We start from the raw sequence: 7,410 nt of genomic DNA, 5'->3' as shown, positions 1-7,410 counted from the left end.
AGCGTATGCAGAGTTTGGAGGAATAATGCCTGCTGGATTCACATTTACAGAGCAGGTTGTTTGTGATCTCTGGGAACATTAAGTGCACCCTGAAATGATCTGTTAAAAACCTATTCTGTGGGCATCCAGGAATGAGCTGCCTAACACATAGGAGGAATGGTAGGATTACCAGATGCTGTAGGGCATCTGTTCTGAAGTGCAAGTAGGTGTTACTTGATTGCAACAGGTAATCTCGAGTGGTAACAAATCGATACAGAATCATAAAATGATTTAGATTGGAGGAAGCCTCTGGAGTTCAAAGCAGGGCCAAGCTTACAGTAAGTTTCTCAGTTTGCAATAGCTCCTCCCAAATGGTCTCATCATGCCTTTGTTGTCAGCTCACTATGAGGGATTCCACCACTGAGCAGTGCTCTCAGAAAAGGGAACATAAGTGAATCATTGTTGCTAATTTAATTGTTCTATAATGGCTCTGCTACGCTGGAATCAAAATTGCATTGGTCTATTTATTAATTGAATTTCACGGAGTGTCTTCACAGACACAGGTTTCCCTAGGTAATCTTAACTTTTGCATGATGGTTTTTGTTGCTGAGTAATTTGCAAAAAATTGCAAACCACTTGATCTTCCCAGCAGAAGCATTTTCAGACTGCTTTGTTGCAAATGCAGTTTTCTATTGTGTTCATAGCAGGACAAAATATTTCCAAAAGCATCCTGAGATGCTGCGGCAAAATGCATTTATTTTGTAACAACATTGTAGTTTCTTTTTCAACTTTCCCCCTGACAAACCCACATGCTACTAAGGCTCATAATTAAAAAATAGCCATTGATGTACATGTGCAGGTAATTTTTTAACATACCTTTTTCACCCACAGTCTCTTGATAGTCAGTAGTGTTTACTGCCAAAGTTCATTCATTTGGACAACAGCCAGGATATCTTTGCTTTTATGCTCTTTGATGGGGCAGTGTAGGTAAGAAATCTTTAGAGGTTAACTTTCCTAGTACTGGAGATAGAAAATTCAGTTTTATTCAGTCTGAAATCTAGTTCTCCAGACACAACAAGGAGCTTCCTTAGCTTATGTCTCTGATAGTCCTTTGGTTCTTTCTGCTTCTTTCTCTAGTTACAGAAAGATGTAGAAATCTTCCACTGTTCAGTTGGGAAGAAACATAAACTGATTCAGCTTCCTGCAAATGAAAAGCCAGTGCCTTACACAAGACAACAGAATTAATAATTGATACGTCAATGCTACATACACTATTGCAGTGTGGCATTTTGCTCCAAATCTAGAAAAATCCAAATAGCTATGCAACTGGCAGTCACTGGTAGTACTTTGTGCAGGGGACATCATCCAGGAAGGCATTCCTTGTTAATTATTTTTGTTTTGTCCAATATTTAAAAATAAATGGTCATAATGCTGTGAAAAGGGAGTGAGCATCACATAAATCCTGTTCATCATTCCAGCTGTATATACATCTGGGTAGAATGGTTTACAAAACTCCTTTGTGGATGAATGTAATCACTTCTGTTTCATAATGTATTTCATATTCATAACACTACTTAAAGCTCACTCTACCAAAACTTTTAAATGTGTGTTTGTATATACTGCCGAATTAGGTTTTCAGCGAACAAACTGCAAGCTCCCACACAAAAGCGTAGGATATTCTGCTTTTAGATGATAAAACCTGTTGTACAAGACACTGAGGATTAAATTCTCATACTTGCATGATTGATGCCAGTGTGTTGTCCGTAGAATGGTTTTGTTGGAAGGGACCTTAAGCATCACATAATTCCAAGCCCCCCACCATGGCCAGTGACTTCATTATACACATTCAGTGTCTCCTTTTGTTGCACCTGAGGAGAGTATTTAAAGTCTGATCTCTTACAGAAGAAACAGATCATGCCATGAGAAACATCATGCCATTCCAATGTGTACCAATCATAAGCATTTTCAACAAAAAATGCACTGATACTAATAGCATGTTATAACTGGAATGATTTGTGTCCTGCAGTTCCTGCTGTGACCTAAGAAACACCTTCATGATGAGGCTGACACTTCCAAGACAGCTTCTGAAACTGCTGGATTGTTCTCCTATTCCTAGAGTACATCTCTGCATTGGGTATTCAGTAAGGAAGATTCAAGATTTCTTTTAAAGAACTTTCAAGGCTCATTAACATGGTTTTTTGTGTTATGAAATCTATATTCCTGGGCATGTAAAAGTTTCAGTTCAAATACTCCTGTATAATGAGGGACTTTGGTAGCTGGAAGTTGACTGATAGGAGAGAAGGCACCCTTGTCTCTCAAGCAAAAGCATTTCTCTGCTGTGGGGATCACACAGGAAAGTGAATGTATTGGAATTGGAGCCTTATTACCAGGGCAGGAACAAGTGCACGTTTTTCCTGATACCATAGAAGTGGAAAACTAGATCATAGCAGAAAATAAATAGTATAAGCTGTCACTTTGTAGTTTGAACTCTGCTACTCCACAGCACAAGTCCCAGGAAGAGAATGCAATGATCGAAGCTAATGAGGAAGAACTCGGAAACCTTGATGCCATTCTTAGTCTGCAGCTCTGCCTGTGCTGTGTGCTCAGGTGTCACTGAAGTACACATACCAAAGTAGTGGCATGTGTTCAGCTGCCTAGGGAGCCTTGAGTGCCTTGGGAAGACTTGTGTGCTGGAATTTCATTGTTGTCCAGCCTGGCATGGGCATATCTGGTCATTTCACAATCCTTGTTTCCAGATTACAGTTGGAGAAGACTTTAAAGTGTAATTCCTATTAGTAGAAACTCTCACATTGGTTGTGTCAGCACAATGTTTGGACTAAATTGGCAGCTGTTTCTGAGATAAATTGAACTCAAATTGAGCTTGTGCAATAATTCTTCTTGGAATTACCTTGTAAGTGATATTTGGAAAAGTAAATCACAATCTTTTCAGGTCAATTACTTAATTTTGCACAATCACACACTGTGACCTTAGGTTAGGAATGAAAGCTAACTATCCATTGTCTGATACCTGTTCCCTTGCATGCTCTTAGTACACAACAAATATGGGATAATGTGCCTTAATTTAGTCCACAGTGGAAGAATTTTCAGTGTAATTGCATTAACTCTGTATTTCCTGAAGAATAAAATATACATGTGGACAGGTCTTGTGTGTGTAAAATCTATAACTTGTGCTTACTTATAAATCTCTGGACAACAGTGTGTACCAGATGTAACTGTTCCACTTGAAGGTTTTGCCAGTTTGTACCTCCGTGTTTCCCCTCCCATGCTGCCATTACTGCTGCCATAGCTCAGCTGGTAAAAAGAGTTGTTTAGGAGCACTTCCATTTGCTTCAGGCAAAGCGAGCAGGTTGGTTTAAACCCTCTTTGTTGACTAATCCATCTGACTTGTTGGAAGCACACGAGGGAGTGCTCTCTTAATTCCTTCTGCCAACAGAGCTGTGGGGGTGGAAACTCGGCAGAGGAGTGGTAAGGAACAACTGGAGGAATGATAATGTCACAGAGCAGCCGCAGCCGGCACACCTGTCTGCAAGCTGAGTGCCAGCACATGACTTCTGTCTGCTCCATGGGTATTGTAGCTCTTCCAAACAGGTCTGTGCCTTTCCTGTTACACATTCTTGGCTTAAATCTCTTTCATGCTAAGTACTTTTATACAGCTCCAGCAGTACAAAACAATTTGAAAGCATCCAAAAGTGTTAAAGCCTCCTTATTCAACAAACTATGTCAGAAGGTCTAATGGATGAATATCAATGATTAGTCTTGCAAAATTAAATGCATCATTTCCTTATCCTGAACTTGAGCTGTTCCTGTCAAGGATGCCAGATGCACAGACAGCACCTGGATGCAGGGTGGCAGTGCTGTCCCTCAGCCGAGGGACAGTCTGTTCTGGGGCTGTGTCACACTGATTTTACACTACTGGTGTAAGTTCACATTGTGAAGTGGAGTGAAGGGGCCCAGACTTCATTCCCAGTTTGTTCATGTTCTCATGGCCATGTGAATGACCTCCTGTTACTCTCAACCTAGAGGGGTCCAGTTGCCAACAGGCCTCTGAGAGGAGTTTTGTCTCCCTGGCTGTGAACAGCTGTTCTTGCCATCCTCTTTCCAGGTGTGCTCTTCCTGTTGCAGAGCCTTCTCCTCTAGCTGCATCATCAGCTTGCATAGTACCTGAAAGGCACATGGGATGCATAGTGGTTTCCCTTCTTTCAAGGATCCTCCACACTGTCTTTTCCTAATCTCTTTAGATTCCATTTTCTTTTATTTTCATGTTGGAGTTTCTAAACAACCTTATGAAGAGATTGGGCTTTATCTACCACTGTTGTTGTTATGACTACTAACTATCTCTTCTGCTTAGTCTGATCTTAATGTTGTAGCTTCACATAACTGCGTTTTGTTGTTTCTTTTTTTTCCCATATTTTTGTTCTACACAAGGGCAGCCCTGCTATTGTTTCAGTCAGTCATCTGCAACCTAAATGAAATTTTTTCCAGCGAAATACTTGAACATGTGTTTGCCTCTAGATAGGTGTATTTTCATGTGCTTCCGTGAAGACAGAACATAGAATTTTGCTGAAAAGAATTAATATTTTTCTGAAATAGAACTGAAAGACCTGATTGGAAGAATAGGAGGTTGAAATCTGCTCACTCATTGTGGCCAACTGCTCAGATGATGAAGGGATTGCTTTTTTATTATTATTCCTATAGCTACAGCTATGACCAGTTTAGTCTTCACAAATGCAAGGCATTTCCACTTAGCTTTAACCTCTTTTAAAGTAATTTACCATGTTTAAGATTTGTTATTCTTTCTTATTCACAGATTTCTGATCCTTTTGTCTGCCTGGGTTAGGTGTCTCTTCTGAATGATGGTCAGTTCTGAAAGCATCTGCTCTTCCACCTTTGTCTGACTGGGAAAATAGTACATTTTTGTTCTTCTACGTCTTTTGTTTTTTTGGTGGGCCTCCATAGTACTCCTGTATTTTTCAGTCTGCAGCTTGGATGGATGTGTTTTATCAGGCAGTGAATGAGCTGTCAAAGATACTCTCTAATCAGGAAGGGAATGAAATCCTTCTGGGTACTTGAACAACTGCATTTTCCCTGTGACTTTGATCAGTGCCCCTTCAGTCAGGTTACAGCCTCCCCCTAACACTCTGATTGCTGACTTTGGGTAATCCAATGTATCCCTCTCTTTTTATCCAACCATCCAATTTTTTTTTTTTTTTCCTGGATAATCTTACACATTTTTCCTACTTCTAAATCTGTTAGTGGGCCAATGGTACTCTCCATCTTAAGTGACCAAAGTTCACAGAAGGCATAAATCTCCATTCAGCCTGCCTCATATTAATTACTGGGCAGTTATTAACAGTTATCATGGGCTGCAAATCTCAGCTGGGTGGAGTTAGTCCACACAGTGTTGAATGGTATAGTGGTATAGGAGTGAATTTGAAAATTCTGCTTATTAAAATGTCCTTGTAGGACAATGTTTGTGGATTCCTTTCTTGGGAGGAGATAAAGAAACTACACAAGCCAATTAATTGTTGGCACACTTCGCTAATCCTGCAATTCTATACAGCATCCATAATTGTAACTGTATTTGCTGAAGGGAATTAAAATGATACTTTAGAATATTGTATGTAGAGTAGCTTTAATCACTCAGAAAATCAAATTTAAATTAAAATTCCTAAAACTGAGTGAAATCTGCCAGCAAAAAGGCTAATGCCAGGTCAGTAAGTAAATCCAGTCAGTAAGGAACACTCTCAAATGTTATTGCTGCCCAACACATTATAGATGTTGCAATTTCTGCTGTTGCCAATGCCAGACACAGTTGTGAAAATATTTTCCTCTGGCAGTCTGGCAGGCAATGCGCAGGCATGGCTACAGTGCCACTGCAACATAGCACAGGCAGGGACCAAAGGGAAAAGTGAAGAGAATCAACTTTGATGCAGGTTCCAGGAGAAGGAGGGGCAGCCCTGGGTGATGCCACCCTGCTTTGCTTTCTCTAAGGGTTTTCCTCAAGGTCATCACCTGCAGTGTCTCTGAGCTGGCCCAAAGCCCAGACAGCCAAACCCTCAGGAAGATGGGAGTGGGCTCAAGACCCTGACACTCCATTTTGTCCTTAGAAAAATCCCCTGCCAACTTCACCAGCTGTTCTCTGAGCTAATACTCCCTTTTTGTTTTTCCCAAAGTAAGCTAGTGCAAGCAAGGCAAGGACTCCACAGCAAAGCTGACTGCCTTTGCACTGCCCTCGTGCCGTCCTTCTCCCTGATGTACATTTTTCTAAAGCCAAACCATCAAAGCACTCAGCCTGCCAAAACATTTCTCTCCACACACAGTGCTACAAGGAGTTCCCACATTCAGTGTTGATGACCTTACACCTAATGTATGCATTCCCCTATCTGAATCAGAATCCCAGTAGGAATACCCTGTGATATCTTGGGCACTCCCTTTAAGGCCTGGGAAAATTTGCTGAAATACTGGTTGCTGTTCCCTCCACTATGGCATGGACCTAGAGTGTGTCTCAGAAGCATCAGCACCTCTGGTGCCACCCTGGAGTGTTCATGCTCAACATCCTTTTTATCCTCCTCTTTCTCCTCTTTGTGGTATGGATAAGCAGCTGTCCTAGTCTACTACATCTTAACAGCTTTATGTCCTGTGGGGAACATTGTGGCTAAATGGGCGTTCCAAAAGGCATCACTTGTTTTCACCAGGAACTCCTCCTCTCCCACATCCCCCCATTTTTATATTATTGCTAAAGTGTGAACTCTGATGCTTTGTGACAACCTGGTTTAGTTGGGAAAACTTCAGGTTTACCTCAGTATAACTACTAGGCTTTTCTGGAAGGGGTGAGTAAACTGGAAAATATTTAATTATTTTTGTATACCAGAGAATAGGTTAAGGTATAGTACTATTGAGATTAAATCAAAGTGGCTACTTCAAGAAAAGTCTTGCAGACACATCTGTGTATGTACTTTCAAAATTACAGTTAGCAGCTTTGTAATAATTTGATTTAATCTAGGGAGGCTACATTTTTCAAAACCAGGTGCTAATGTTAATGCACTTAGCACAGATCACCCAACCACATCAACACTCATATCAACAGTTCCATTGTGTTTTCAAAGACATGACGTAAAGGTATCAGCTCTTGAACCAGAAGTCTCTAGAGGACAGAAATTGTTCTCAAATAAATGATTTTTGAAGAATTTACATATCCACTGCAGTTTCCTTGGTTCAAATGCACACACCCACAGTCAGTTCAGTCTACAGTCTGGGAGCAATTCTGGGTTTTGTGCTGGTACCCTAGAAGCAACTCATGAGGCCAGTGATGTTTAATCATTCCTGGCCAGGAGATTCCTGTGCTGGCAGATCTATTCTGCTCTATTCTCAAATTTCTTACACCTCTTGGTTAGAGCACAGCTACATGCT

Source organism: Poecile atricapillus, chromosome 2, assembly GCF_030490865.1.
Source record: "Poecile atricapillus isolate bPoeAtr1 chromosome 2, bPoeAtr1.hap1, whole genome shotgun sequence".
NCBI lineage: Eukaryota > Metazoa > Chordata > Aves > Passeriformes > Paridae > Poecile > Poecile atricapillus.
This window is presented reverse-complemented; position numbering follows the sequence as displayed.